This window comes from Manis pentadactyla, chromosome 6, assembly GCF_030020395.1.
Source record: "Manis pentadactyla isolate mManPen7 chromosome 6, mManPen7.hap1, whole genome shotgun sequence".
Taxonomy (NCBI): domain Eukaryota; kingdom Metazoa; phylum Chordata; class Mammalia; order Pholidota; family Manidae; genus Manis; species Manis pentadactyla.
Window position 1 is genome coordinate 79,095,009 of NC_080024.1, and position 16,069 is coordinate 79,111,077.

The 16,069-nt window shown below is 37.7% G+C and overlaps 1 pseudogene; it reads right to left on the reverse strand.

Moving 5' to 3' along the window:
- Positions 1-376: 376 nt before the first annotated feature.
- Positions 377-15,256, reverse strand: LOC130684182 (iron-responsive element-binding protein 2-like; annotated as a pseudogene).
- Positions 15,257-16,069: the final 813 nt, after the last annotated feature.

Below are 16,069 nucleotides of genomic sequence, written 5' to 3' on the forward strand. Positions count from 1 at the left end.
TAAAGAGTCTCAGGAGAAATGTCTTGGGGCAGATGACCTGTCACCATCTTCACCTGTTCTAGGAATAAAAAGGAAAACATAGCCTACTATCTCTGAGTCTGTTAACCCCTGATGGAGCAAATCAGACAAAAGGGGTTAAATAAACTACCACTGTGCACAAGTAATTTTTATTATCAAGCAGGACAGAATCTTCTTTCCTTCTAACATACTGATTTCCTCAAATAAGAAAAGAGTGACCTAGATTTAATCAAATACAGAGTATTAAAGTGAAGCTAGATTAGTACAAAATATTATATAAGATCACAAAAAAGACAAAAATATGATATTCAAATAAGTACAAAAAATCCAAATGAGGAAAATAAACTTTCACAGGATGTTACCGCCAAAAGGAAACATTTAAAACTCTTTGAAGTTTAGTAAGATAAAATTTAAGAATTGATATCAGCAAAAACAGTCCTTTGGTGGCCCAGTCCCTTGAATTTCCTGACCCATATTTCTTTCCTGCTAAAACAATCAGTGGGATACCTTCTTTCTGGTACAGCTCAGCAGCCTCAAACACATCTAGCTATAGAGTCAAACAAACACAAAAATCATTAACACAAATTTTGATATAGTTGGCAACTGCTTAAATACTTTGTATATATACTGACTATCTGTCCTGGTGGAAAATGAATTGTTTTGGGAGCTGGTTTTCCAATAAACTTATTAAAAAGCTTGATATTTGCAAAGGTTCCTCTTGTCATTACAGCATCATTACCTCTTCGGGCTCCGTAAGAGTTGAATTCATGAGGGGTAAGGCTACAGGAAAATTATGTAAGTAATTTAATTTCAGGTGGAAAATAATCACGTACTACTGAATTGTAAAACTTACTCAAAACATTTTTTATTATGGATAATTTCAAGTATGTACAAAAGTAGGGCAAACAGAACAGTGAATCAACAAGCAGGTGCCTCTCATCACATTGTAATAATCAAATCATGGACTCTGTTTCTTCCATAATTATCCCCTATTACATTATTTTGAGGAAAACACATTTTAGTTGTATCTATTTCAGTATGTTCCTCTAAAAGATTCGGACTCGTAAAATACTATCCTGATACCAAAAAAAGCCCCCACAGTTTCTTAATATCAGAGAGCCAGTCAATATTCAAATGTCCCTGAATTTCCCCATGATTCATTTGTTGTTGGTTTGTTCAAATCAGGCAGGGTCCAAATATGCTTCATATATTCATTCAGTCAATCTCTTAATCTTCACATCTGCTTTCCCTTCTTGCCCCTCTTGTACTTTTTCTGAAGGAAACAGGTCACTGGTTGTAGTTTCCTGCATTCATACTGTGCCAACTGCATTCCCACGGTGTCATTCCCAATCCTCTGTCACTTTATTTCCTGTAAACAAGATGTCAGATCCAATGGCTTGATAATATTTGGGTTTTTAACGTTAATTTGTGTAACAGGCCTCATAGGTCAAACATCCATTGGAGGCACATGATACCCAGTTGTCTCTTTCTGGAATGTTACCAGGGACTATCATCACTGTCCCGATTAAATCTTTCATTAGGGATTACACAACAGTGATACTCATCACTCCTCCTCCAACTTTTAGCTGCAAAACTTCTATAAAGACAAATGTCCTTCATCAATGATTAGGTTATACTGAAATTCATTCCACATGGTAAAGACTGTTTACAAATCTATGACTGTTAAGTAATCAGATGGTTCCCTACCAACTTCCAGAGGTAAGTTGGTCTGTTTTTTTCTTTCAGTATTATTATAAACTCAGAGACTAAAATGCATGATTTAATCCATTCCAGTTAGTATTTTTTACTGATGCTCAGCATGTCCCATCTTTAAGCAGTGGCAGGTTCAAATTGGTTCCTGAGACCTTTTCACAGAAGCCCTGTAGTTTCTGGCAGCTATTTCTCACTGGGAAAAATATAGACATTTTCCAGACCCAAATTTGGAATCAATCATCTCTCCAAGAAGCACTGGTTGTTTGTACGGGATTCCCCTCCTATCTGGAAGAGAATGTTCCAACATAACCATTCATAAACCAAAACAGCATCCAGTGCAGGGCATCTCCTGATTTCTGGAGGGTCACATCCCTCCACTTTTGCCATAGACCTACGCTAGCACTTGCCTTTTTGCTAACGGAAAGAAATCCGAAGAGGATTTTCACTTCCACGAAAAAAGCTGTTACCACACCAATGTAGGTCTTTTGTGAAAACAAAGTGGTGTGACTTGAGCTTCTGGAAAGCTGAGATACCTGTACAGTACTATGGCATTCAGACACCATAATCTGGGTGTTAATGTGCTGGACTGGTCACCAGGACAAGAAACAGATAAGCATCTCAACAACAGCTAAGTGTCTGTTCGGCCTTTTATGTAAAGGCAATAAATATTCTAAATTTGTACACTTAAATGTTTTTATAATGGAGGTGGGGGTGGGGGATGGTTCATATGTCTATTTAGAAAAATTCTGATTTATGAGAAGTACTGGATTAAATATTCTAAGATCTGAAATTATAATAAATATAAAAACTGTATCTTTGAAAGTGGTGGCTCCTTTTTTTTGAGGGTTGGCAGCAATGTCACAATTACGACCAAGATGGAAATCACAACCAACAAATATCTGGGAAAAAGAAAATTTACCTTATTTCTCACCACTGTATATAAAAGCTAAGTGGGTAACAAACTGATTCATCTTCGTGAAGTTTTACCAAAGGCAGCTGCTATTAGTAATTTCTACCAAAGTACTTTAATTCACACCAAACTACAGTTAACTGGAAAGTAAGTTCAAACACAAAATTCACGACAGCACTGCTGAAACTACAGTAAGAGTTTTCAGGTTTACTACATGACAAACCAAGCCACACGACATGGTCTGTGTATGAGATTTCACTGCAAAGTCTTGTCATTCAAGCAGCACAAGCACCAAGGTTGATCGGGCAGCATGTCCCACCTTCAGCAAACCTGTCTGTGGTGTCAGGATGGCTCTGTAACACCAGAGAGCATTACCATGCACAGAGAAATGAAATAATTTGTTTCTAGTTTCAGATTGTTATCTCCTCTATAAACGATCTTTACATTCATTGATTTATGTAAAATTTTAGACTCAAAAAGCAGGAATTCACTGTCTTTCCATTTGACACAGATCAAGCCTAGCTTCATGCACATGCATCTTATAGTCCACAAAAGACACATTTTAATTTCTAACTAGGGGAGGGTGGTTAGGGTAATTTGACAGGTCAAACCATGATGACTTTTCAACAAAGAAAAATTGAAAAGAGAAGTCTTGCTTCCAATCAGTTGTTTATTTTGGCTACCCCTCTATTAGGGGTGCAATTTAAAACAGCCATTTCAGTTTCTAAAAACATAAGCAAAAGCAGGTACAACAGGTACTCCAGTTACTGCGTAAGTCACCATGGCAAGCAGACACCTGTGACAGCAGGTACTTCCTGGAGGAACGAACGTGACCAGAAGCCTCTCAATCAGTAAGAAAGGAGACAAAATAAAAGCATCTGAACACCAGGCACACATACCCTCTACTGGCCAAGTATTTAACAGCAGCACTACTCCTCGCAATGCTTCCAGCGGGCGATATATGGTCTGTGGTGACACAGTCTCCCAGATGCAGTAGGACGTGGGCATTTTCAATAGACAGCAGTGAAACTGGCTCTTTGGTCTAAAAGGTAAAAAGTTAAAGGCATTTAACTCTTCATGAGTTTTTTTAGTTATAACAACATTAAAAAGATGAAACAGTGATAAAACAGTACTTAACAAGCTTATCAAAAAATGAAGGACATCTGATAGAAGTAAACTTCAAGTCCCATGGAAACAAGAGTGAATATGGTGCTTCTAAGGAATCCCACTGCTTATTTCCCATCTGTGAATATGGTTTTGGTTGGTGAATTAAAAGAAAGATAAAATGGGAGTCATAAAAAGAGGCTTATATAAATGATCAAGGGAATAAAGTATTTATGTTAAAATGAAAAAAATAGGTCTTACTGATTTAGAAATAAAGCTGACAGCACATTCTATAAAATCATGACATTTTGGATGGATTCAATAAAGATTTGCTCATCAAATTCCAACACACCAGATTTTTAGGAGCACTACCCTGTGAGTTAAGTTTCAATAGAAACTGAATGTCAAAATTTGTAGACTCCAAAAATCTAAAAAACTTAAAAATATCTACACAAGTTGCTAAAGAGAGATTGTGTGTGGGTATTGCTGTTGATCTTCAGAATATCGTCATGGACAAAAACCGCTACTTCTTTCAATGCACGTCCCACATCACAGTGTGATATTTTCAAACTACACTTATAACCCTTGCCACCTGCACCACCACCCCAGCAGTCCAGCCATCATCGCCTTTCCCTCTGGATTCTGCTGTCACTGGTCTTCCTGCTTCTACCCAACCTTCACCCCAAAGAAAGTCTCAATACAAAGAGCAACCCTTTTGAGTATGACACTCCTCTGTTCGAAACCTTCCCATGGCTCCCACTCCCCGTGTCACTTCACTCAGAGTACAAGACTACATTTTAACATTGGTCTAAAGTTCCCTATGTACTGGGACCTCCATTTCTGACATCGTTTCCTACCACTATCCTTATTTCCCATGCTCTAGCCACACTGCCCTCCTTGAGGCCTTTACCCTGATTTCTCCACCGGGCAGCCCTCTTCTTTGTCCAGATATATGGCTAACTTATTCACATCTTTCAAAGTTTTGCTCAAATGTCATATTTTCAACCACTCTATATAAAATTACAATCTACTCCCCAAATTTTGCACAATTGGTTCTTTTTACCCTGATCATATATATTTTTTCATTACCACTTACCACTTTTTAGCATAATATGTAATCTACCTAGTTATTCTGCTAATGGTTCACTGCCTTCCTCTCCCCATGAGAATGTTGGGTTTTGTTAACTGATGAAATCTGCATACCTAGAAGAGTGCCTGGCACACAGCAGAGATTCAGTAAATATTTGTTAAGTGAATAAACACTTTTTGTGCCCTCATATTTATATTTTCCATTATTAAAAAAAAGTGTGACTATATGTATTTACTTGTAGGTGTAAAAGACATCCCTGGGACGATGCTTAAAAAACTGACAAGCACTGGTTGCCTCTGAGGAGGTGAAGCAGGAGGCCAGGCATGGGTGAGACAGACTCATTGCACCATCTTTCTTTTGAAATCTGAACCATCTGAGTGGGCTAACAGAGCAGTTTATATGAAGTGTGCCCATATTCAAGATGCCAAATGTAAATGCTTGCTACATATTTCTAATAGGTAAAAAAATAAATCAATTCTGTTACTCTAAGCTATTCTCTCAGATACTAGAGATTTCCAGATACAAAATGACTATCACTCATTAAAACGTATGTGTTCAAAATAATGTAATCTAAAATTTTATTCTATTCAGAAAGCAGGATGTGTGAAATAAAGAAAACATCGACACTTCACTGAACTGCTGAAGAAATGAGACTCTTACCTCTATTTCCTCTTTTCATGTTTTAAACATGGACAATATAACATGCTCTTCCTCTATCTGATGAACTTCTTCTCGAGGAGGCCAAATATTATGTAGGTAAATGTTCTTGCCAGTAGTGTCAGTACCTGTTTAAAATATTTTAGTATGAGATTCAAGACATTCACATCGCCAAAGGAATTATCATACAAACTAAGTAAATTACTCAACAGCAGACTGCTTTAGGCATAAGCAGGTGAAGGAAGCAACTATGCCCATTTTACTTTCTTCATATAAACACAGAAATGAATGACGATGCATTACACCAAGAGGTCCTGAAATGATCAAATAATGGCTGATCTAAGAAACATTTCAAAAATACAACAACCTCTGGGAAAAAAGTGTGCGCAGGGACATATGTATGCAGATAAAGGAAGAGATACCTAAAGGCTCGGTCTGGAAATCTATATTCACTGTACCTGCTATGGCATAAGCCACCCAAGGGTGGAGAGGCAAGATAGTTGGCATGGACACAATCACAAAGACGACCTTCAAAATTTTTGTTTCCAGATAAAACTCCACAGGTAACCAAATCACCCTGAAGAAAAACACACACAAACAATATATATTCTAGAGATGGTACAAATTTGGATAATTATATATACATAAACAATCTCAAATATTGTACTTCTGAGGACAAGATAACCAAAACATATTCTACCAATTATTACAGAACTATCAAAACTGTAAATAAACTAATTCCTGGTGTTATTCTTTGAGAATCATTTTAAGATTGACAGGTTACTATTCCCACAGAATATATATAGGTCTACAGAAATACAAATGTCAATATACATTTTCTGTAATTTATTAATAAAACAGAGTTCGTTATCTTATTGAGTGACACATTTTACCTGTTTGACTGCATTTAAAATGGCTTCTGATAAGGGTGCTGTGTTTCCCACACATGCTGAACATCCATAGCCAACTATTTCAAATCTGCATTTCAAAACAGAAATATGACTGGACAGAACGTCACAGCATTTGTGAAGACACGACAAGCCTTATCTCTTATTTCCACCTTTGTAATAAGATCACTGAAGAGAATATTCATGACAGATGGATCAACCTTCATCGGCATGTCTACTCCGGTTTCTGAGCAACCAAGCCTGACTCTCCCTCTCGGGCATGCAGCCTGCACTGGATGCCAACCATTGAAGTCCTGATGCTTAGGACAAGCCCTAGTCAGGATTGGTAACTAACTCTGCAGAGAGCCAATCACACTACACAAGAAAACTCCTCAGCTACTACTTGCTAGGAACATAACATGAGCACTCAAAAAACTGATGCTGTACTTCTGCCTGAGGGTTTAAACTACAAAGCCTCAAGACAGCCTGGCTTTAACAAGCTGACCAAAGCTCACCAAAGAGGCGCTGGAGTTGGGTCCTCTGACAGGAACAAATCTTCCCATTCTTAACCAAAAAAAGTCCCTGACAAAAATCCCAAGATGATATAACTAAAAAACTGTAGTTAAAATCCTCAAAATTACCTCCAGCTGCCCTTCTAAAAGCAAAAAGAAAATCTAAAATGTATCTCTCTTGCAAAGGAATTGACTACTTATGTAGGGTATGTTCCAAAATAGACACTGAATATAGCTAGCCACAATTTATTTTTCTGAGTATGTAAGAAATGTAAACGTATTTTCCCCACAGTTCAGGGACAACTTCACCTGTGCTTATTTAATAGACCCCAGCACATCACAAGCCCCAATCAAGACAATTTACTCAGTTAATAAAACAACCTGTAAGAGTTCACTTTTCCTGTCTTCCCAACTCATGGAAATTACACTCTACATGGTACCATGGCATATATGGCCGGCCACTGCTACTTGGTTTTACTTGTGCATTTTGTCTTTCCATCCTTAATCTCGAATCCACATTTCCTACTTCTGCAGCCAGCACACTGCTGCTGTGTTCACTGACTATAACCAGTCTTACCTGTGAGTGACAGGGCCTCAAAGATGTGTGACAATGGCGAGGTAACAAGTAAGCTAGAGCACAATTTTTCTAACTTCTTGACTATGAAGGGTTCTAGGAAGCAGCTTCCATCACTGCTGAGTACCAATGTCAGTGTAAAGAGGTGTAACTATCACTTACTTACCCGTGTTTACTAAGGTATGGCAATACTCCATTGGAACTGAGGCAATGTGTAACCATCCCACTGCCTGGAGATAAACTCATTCTGATGTAAGGTTTAACATGCAGACCAGCTTGAACAGCTTTTTTAGCCAAAAGACCTGCACAGTGAACAATGATTCATTACGGTGATGTCTCTCCCTCCTTCCTCACATTAAAGGGGGAAGCGAGAAAGTATTTATTTAACAAGCCAATCTCCATCTCTTGTCAGGGTAAAAGTCCACACTCATGAATTTACTGTCATTATTTTGTCCACTCTATGCTCTTGATTTTTTTCATTTGAAACAAACCACAAGTTGCAGCAGATACACTAGCTTTACATTGTAAATCGTTCACGTGCAGCCTGATGTGGCATGCGCATAAATGGACCAAAGGACGATATGTAGTAATATAATGCACACAGTAACCAATGCATAGTGAGCCTTTTAAAATTCCAGTCATAATAAACAATAATTCAGCATGTATTACACATGACTTTTAACAATGAGTGGTTCTATGTGCATACAACTGATTTCATTTACAATCCTTACCAATCATCTTTTACTCTCAATGGACTATGGCACACTACTATGGAAACTTCACATAGATTATCAAGGGATTCGATCATTATACTTCTAAATTACCAGAAGCAGCAGATACAACCTAAAACTAATAGACATGCAAGTTATGATTTTTTAAAAATTTACCTCCCATGTAATAAAAACAAAATTAGTAACATAAATCAAACCTAGTCTCCTTGAGACCTAATGTTGAAGACCTAAAAATCTCATGAAGTTTCTCAGACACAGACACTGATACTCACGTGTGATATAGAAAAACCACATAACAGAAAAGTAAAAACTAATTTAGGAAAAGACTATGTATGGCCATAAAACACAACCTACCTGCAGAGAGCATGACAGATGGATTGCAGTTATTGATGCACCTGGTAACTGCAGCGATGATGACAGACTCATGGGATAGCTGATAGTCACCTCATTCATAGCGAATAGTGAAGGCATCATTCTGCTTTTCGGCAGCAATTTGGAAGCCTTTAAATCCAACCTATGTAAATTTGCACATAAATATAAACTATGCTTTCTGGATACAAATAGGAAAAAAGACTGGCAGAAAATACAGCAGATCCTTGACATATGATGATGTGACACTGGAAGTTCTGATTATTTGTGAGTGTTGCTAAAGATTCATGATCTTTAGTAGTTAAGATTCAGCTAAAATATGAATTTGAGTAGTCACAATAAGAATTACTAGGTACAGCCAACTACCCAGAATGCAGGTATACCTTGGCTTTATTGTTCTCTGCTCACTGCTGTTCAGGTAATACTCAAGAGATGTACAAATTTTCTTTGTTAACAATGGCCCTGAAGATCTGCTTCAAAATGAGCCTGTGAACCTATGTGTATAAAATAGATGAAGCAAGACTGCCAATGAGTTGTTAATTGTTGAAGTGAAGTACATGGGAATTCAATACACCATTTTGTTCCTGTCTAAGTCTGACATTTTCTCTCTCTCTCTCTCTCTCTCTCTCTCACACACACACACACACACAAAGAAATTTTAAGAAAGGAAGGCTCTGAATGCCAGCTACTAGTTCTCAGAATAGAGAAAGTGGCAAGATTGAAGCCATGATTCTCAGAAATTCTGTATAAACCCCAAAGTCAGAGGTCACTTGTTACCAGATTTTGAGAATAATTAGTTACACAGTAGTGTTTTTCTCCTATTCTGGGAAGTCACAAAAGTCTAGAACAGTGCTATTCAACAGAATTTTTCTGTGATGATGTGAATATTTAGTATCTATGCTGTCCAACACAAAAGTGTTAACCACAAGTAACTATCCAGCACCTGAAATGAGGCCACTGTGACTAAGAAACCCAAATTTTAATTAATTTAAATTTTAACTTAAAGAGAGACAGTCAACCTCTGCTCCTCACAGTGGACCTGGGTAAACGACTGATCTATACTTTGGTCAGAAGGAAAAATGGGGCTGATGGTGTGTGCTGTAACAAAAAAACACAGCAGATTGACTTTATGGGTCACCTGGCTAGTTCTATATTACTTATTCAACACAAAGTGCACTGACAAGGATATCAATAGAGTGATCTACCTTTTCATTTAAGCAAGCTTGGAAATCACTTTTCATTTCTGTCACAGCAACTCTATCCTGAGGTCTTTTTGGACCACTGACAGATGGAACTATTGAATTCAGATTAATCTGGATCACCTAGATCATGGAGAAAAGGGAAAGGATTTAGAACTTTAAGTAAAGATTCTAACTTAAGGACTAATTTCTGAAGCACACTGAGTTACGTATTCATTCTGACATTCAACCCCAGAAATACAGATTTTTTTAACAACCCCATTTATGAAACATGACAAAAACTGCTAGAAGACTAGCAGAACAATGCACACACTGTCCAACATCAATTGAATAGTCTGTAAAAAATTTTCTGTTCCCCAAATGTTTTTTTTTCCCAGGAAGATGATAAACACTGTCTTCACAGATGTCTCTTGTACAGTGGATGCCTGTGGTGACTATCAACTTTGGCCTCTGAGCTCTAAATTCTCCCTTCTTTGCCTGTTCTGTGACAGTGGAGTTGGGCTCGTGAGCATTTACCCTTTCACGGCCAGTCAGTAGATGGTGGTGGAGGGACACGACAGAGAAAGGGTTTTTCATTTGCTGGTTCCCCAGTGTCTAGCTGGCCAGGCAGGCTCCTGCAGGTCACACTTTTATTCCTTGGTTCAAAAAATTATTTTTTTAAAAACCCCACCTTCCACCTAAGTTTCTATTAATTTCTCTGGTATTTCTATCACTTCCTGTCATCCACTTATCCAGCGTATGTGCAAATTAAGTTTCCCTTCATTGAGACCTTCATGATTCCTCTACAACCCCGCTTGTTCTGAATGACCTTGACCACAAACCTGCTTTCCTTATGCCTTCATTTCTCGGGTCCAGGTGATCGTAGTCTTTGTGTTTAAAAGTGGGATTCATGAGTTTCTCTTGAAATCAATTTATTGATGGGTTATAGCTTTATTTCTTAATATGGTCAGGTTTTTAATAAGCAAATGTATTCAATTTTATTTTACCACTACCACATTTCTACTTACTTTTTCTTACTCTTTCCTACAATTCTTTCTTCCCTTCTTTGTTTTTTAATGTGGACAAAGCACTAGAGTCAATAAACTGTGGTGAAGTGGACCAGAAAATCCTCACAGAAGTTAGAAGACCCGACCAAAGCAAATTTACACCAATTCAATCCCTATGGGTCCTATACTAGCCTTCAATATGCCAGTAATGTATTCACCTATTTGCCTAACATGTTTCCTGAATATCTACTGTGTGCCAGTCAGTGTTCTAGGAGCTGAAGATGCAATGCAAAAAATAAAAATAAATAAAAATAAATAGTGCAGACACAAGTTCCTGTCCTAATGGAGCCTATGTGTACCTTCCATTTGGAAAGACAGACAAACCAGTACACAAATTAAGATTTCAAGGAGGGATACATGCTATCAAGAACAATACAGCTGGGTGAGAAAATGGATTCCCACCCCCCACAAAAAATATAGCTAACAGTTAAACACACCTATGATAACATCCTGTTGTTTATTTAGATCCTTGACACACTACTAGAAAATGAATGTTATTAAAATTAAGACTCCTGAAAGTGAATACTACCTACTTCAATATAAACACAAATCCTCAACAGATTAGAAACGTTTGCTTAGATTGTAAAATATATTTAACATTTAAGACTGCATAACTGGATATCCCTTTCATAATTGTGGATTTTCACAAAATATAGACATTAACCAGGTGCAGACATCATCAAAACTGGTATTTTGGGAGGATATTATAGTGATCGTGAAGTAGAAAAAATTAGAGTGCTAAATTAAGAGTCAATTTTGTACTTTAAATACTAAAAATTTAGACCCCATAAAAAGTTGAAAAATTCACTGTAATAGAAATCTATGTAAAATTAATTAACTAAATGAGACTCACATACCCATAAGCTTGTTAAATAGTAATAATGGCTAAAATTTATTGAGCACTTACTATGTGCCTGAGGCTGTTCTAATGAATTTGTGTTTGATCTTTAAAGAATCCTGAGTTAGATAGGATCTTCCTATCTTAGAGATGGGGAAAATGAGGCAGAAAAGCTAAATAAAATGCCCAATGTTACAAAACTAATAAATTATAGGGCTGGGATTCAAACCCAGGTGGTTAGGCTCCAGAATTTACACTCTTCACTACTACTTGGGTTATTCTGTATATACTTGGGAGTACTCAGGCGTTCCTGAATTATTCTGGTTATTGCTAAACAATTTCACAGCTTTAAGGTATGCTTCCATTGACTTGAGTTTGTCTTTATCAAAACCTAAAAAGAAGATTAATAACAAAAATCAAGTAAGGAATTGTGAAATCTTTGGGGGTAGGGTTCTTCATTCCAATGATGAGCAAGAAACAAATATTCCAGATTACAAAATACTCAGAATAGATTTCTTTCCAAATTAATATTTGATATTATTCTCAAGAGTAAAGTTTACCCTTCATGAAAACGCTACTTGCTAAAAACACCTACCAGCCCTTACTTAAAAGTTAATCACTGATGATAAATACTGAGCAACTTCTATAAGACTCGCAAAAAATATTATTTGCAAAAGAAAAACCAGTAATAAAACCGAACATAATAAATTACTATCCACCATGAAGGAAGAAATCCATCACTTTCCATAAACAATAAACAATATTAATAGTTAAAATGAAAGAATAAAGTGAAAGTTAAGAACAGTTTTACAGAGAAAAAGCAGAAATTAAAGAATTTAGATGTTGATATTAAAAGTTTCCAATTGAACATTGGGGTGGTTGTCTGTAAGCCTGATGAGAAGTAAAATGACTTATGCAGGTGGTCTTTCCGCAGGATTGTCACAGAACACATTCTCCAAGTTATAAGTTCTTCTCACAATGTAACAGTAACATTCCTCCAGCAAGGGGTGGGGTCTGTGTTCCCCCTGCACCAAAGCAGTGTGATTTCCAGAAGGCTGGCTGTCTCTGTGTCCTCAGACCACTGGATTCCTAAAGCCACCACATGAGAAAGCCCAGACCCATGTAGAAGCCACCCATCAAAATCCAGCTTGGAGAAATCTCAGCATTTTATGAGGACTAATCCCTCTCCAGGAATCCAAATGAATTGTTATTCATTTTGCCATGTGACTTATAATAATCTTCTCCCAAAATGAAAAATACTAGAATATATTCCCCAAATATATGTATGATTAGAGATTAGGAGTTCAACAATGATCTCTTTAAAAGAGGAAGAGGGGCAATTTAAAAACAAAACAAAACAAAATGAAAAAAACAGGCAATAGGCTGATAGACACTGAGAAGTCACTGGTGGTTACCATGGGGGAGGAATTGGGGTTGGTGGGTGAAACAGAGAGTCACAAAATCTCAATCATAATATAAATTAGTCACAGACATGAAAGTACAGCATATAGTCAACAGTTCTGGGGTGAGCATTTAATGATGTATGTAAGTGTTGAATCACTGTGTTGTATACCTGAAACCAATATAAGATTGTATAGCAACTATGCTTCAATAAAAAAACAAAATTGTTTTTACTTAAAAAAAAGAGGAAGTGGATCAAAATAAGAAAAGAGATCCTGCTTTTTAAAAACAAGGGGCCTTATGTAGTATCAACACATTGTGGGTTTTCAGGTACTTCTTATAATACATAAACTACTCAACATAAGAGTGGTAAAAACTCCTAGCTAACCAGGCTACAGAAGATTCGGAACTTGTAACCCTGTGCTGCTTTTCACCAAATCACGTGCTTCTTACTGTCAGAGCACTGGGTCCCAAACTCTTTCTCTGGTGACCACCTATTCCTGCTAAAAGAACAGATGAGAATATTCTCAAGCTTGACTCCCATTAAACTGCAACCTCTGATCCCTAAGCAGAATGGAGGTCTCCATCATTATGGGGAAAAACAAAGCTGAAGGTAGGCAGTATAGATAATCCCTTTACGTTGCCGTAAATGGGCCCCAGGGAACCAGGAACAGACCAGACATCTGGGAAGTTTATTATGCATTTTATGCATTCTTTTAAAATAAGACAATTTCATGAATAACTAAATAACATGTACAAGAATAGTGACTTACTATAGAATATTTCAGAGACACACACTGGAAATGTAACAAGTTTAACCTAAATGATCTTGCTTCTTACCTGTATGTTCTAAATGTTTTAAAGTCACATTGTCAACAGGGAAAAAGCTGAGGATAGCACCATATTCTGGACACATATTTGCTATTGTAGTTTGATCCACTATAGATAATTGTGAAACTCCACTTCCAAAAAACTCAACAAACTTTACAGCCACTTCTACATGCCTGAGGTGCTAATAAAGGGACACACATAAATACACAAAATCAGCAATAAGATAAGCATGGTTTCTTTGAAAACTACAAAATCTAATTTTTAACTCTTACTAGTGACGGTGAAGGAAAGAGATCCACTTGTTCTTATGAAACAGGAACTCCTTCCGGTTTTGCAGGTGTTTTAAGATAAACTGTCAATAGAAGAGTGGTCCAATGTCACTGTTAGGAGAGAAAAGGGCCTGAAAACTCAAAATGGCTAAGATTTACATTTTAATGTCTCGGAAATAAAGGTATACCTTAGAATCAATGGTGAGTCTGTTAGCTGGCAGTCTTTCTTAGCAGTATTTTAAATAAGGTTGTGTCTATCAATTAATGGCATCGTAAATTGGATGAAATAGTAATATACAGATGAACTGTATTTTTAAAAAAATTACATGTTGGCTATAAAAATTCTTCAAATTCCAACTATAGCATCACTAGTTTCTACAGCACATTAAATTTTACACCACAAATATTTACAGCATCATTAATTATAGGTAAATTCCATTTTGATAACATTTAAGATGTGGCTTCAAAATTCCTTCTAAAATCATTTTTCTTAGTTTTTACCAAGAACCAAACAGCTACTCACCTGTTCTAAATTATAAAATGGTCTTGGATTGGTACAGTGAGGCAACTAGGGAGGGGACTAAAAATGAAACAGCCTTCAACCTGGGAACAATACTAAGTCCAAACATCTCAGAGGTGGTAGGGGTCACTTAATCCAAACGACTTAAGATATAGAAACTCAAGCCTAGGAGAAAGATGTTTGTTTAAATTCATGAAGATGAGAGCAATACAGATTAGATATACCAAACCAACTGCTACTTTCACCAAATTAATGAGGTACCACAATATACACTGTGAAAACCAAGATAAAATCAGTCCTATGAAGACCATGAATAGAACTTCAAAGAAGAAAAAGAATTCAATAAATGTAAACATATGTAACAGATTGAAATTTTCTATGAACTAAAACATCAAAAATAGATCATAATATTGCTAAGAAAAAAATACAGCCAGAGGGCTCTAAAGGCAAGATTAATTATCAGTATGTCTAAAGGAAAGAATTGATTCCTCTAAAAATATAATGGCATATTCCTTTTCCTTTGGGATAACCCTACAATTCTCAATTTAACTTTGTGATCTTTTGGTACCATACATGGAATCAATCATTTTTCCTAAGATGTCAAAATCTTTTTTAGAGGTGGAGCCAAGATGGCGGCATGAGTAGAGGAGCAGAAATCTCCTCCCAAAACCACATATATGTTTGAAAATACAACAAAGACAACTCTTCCTGAAAGAGAGACCAGAAGACCCAGGAAAACAACCAGACTACATCCACACCTGCGAGAACCCAGCATCTCACGAAGGGGGTAAGATACAAGCCGCAGCCAAGTGGGACCTGAGCGCCCCTCACACCAGCTCCCCAGCGGGAGGAGAGGAGTCAGAGAGGGAGGGAGAAGGAGCCCAGGACTGCTAATCAGCCAGCCCTTGCCATCCGCACTGGACCGCAGACAGTGCATGTGTGGGGTGCTGGATACTAGGGAAAAAGGACAGTAAGATCTGTGAGTAGGTCCCGGCAGCCGGTGCCCCAGGGAAAAAGAAAAGCGAGTGCTTTTTGGAAGTGTTAAAGGGACAGGGACCACACAGCCAGACGGAAGCGTCCTGGGACACTTAGTCCAGCAGCAGGGAACTCCGGGCACCCTAAACCCCTGGATATCAGGGCAGGTCAGACAGAGGTCCCTCACAGAGATAAACAGCCTCCCAGCCGTTTCCCCTCCAACGTGGCTCCGCAATATCGGAGCAGCGGCCCGAGGCAGGCCATGCCCACAGCAACAGCAGAGATAAACTCCATAGCGGCCGGGCAAGAATCAGAAGCCGCGTCTGCATGCAGCTGCCCAGCACAAGCCACTAGAGGTCACTGTTCTCCCAGGAGAGGAAGGCCACAAACCAACAAGAAGGGAAGTTCTTCCAGCCGTCACTCGT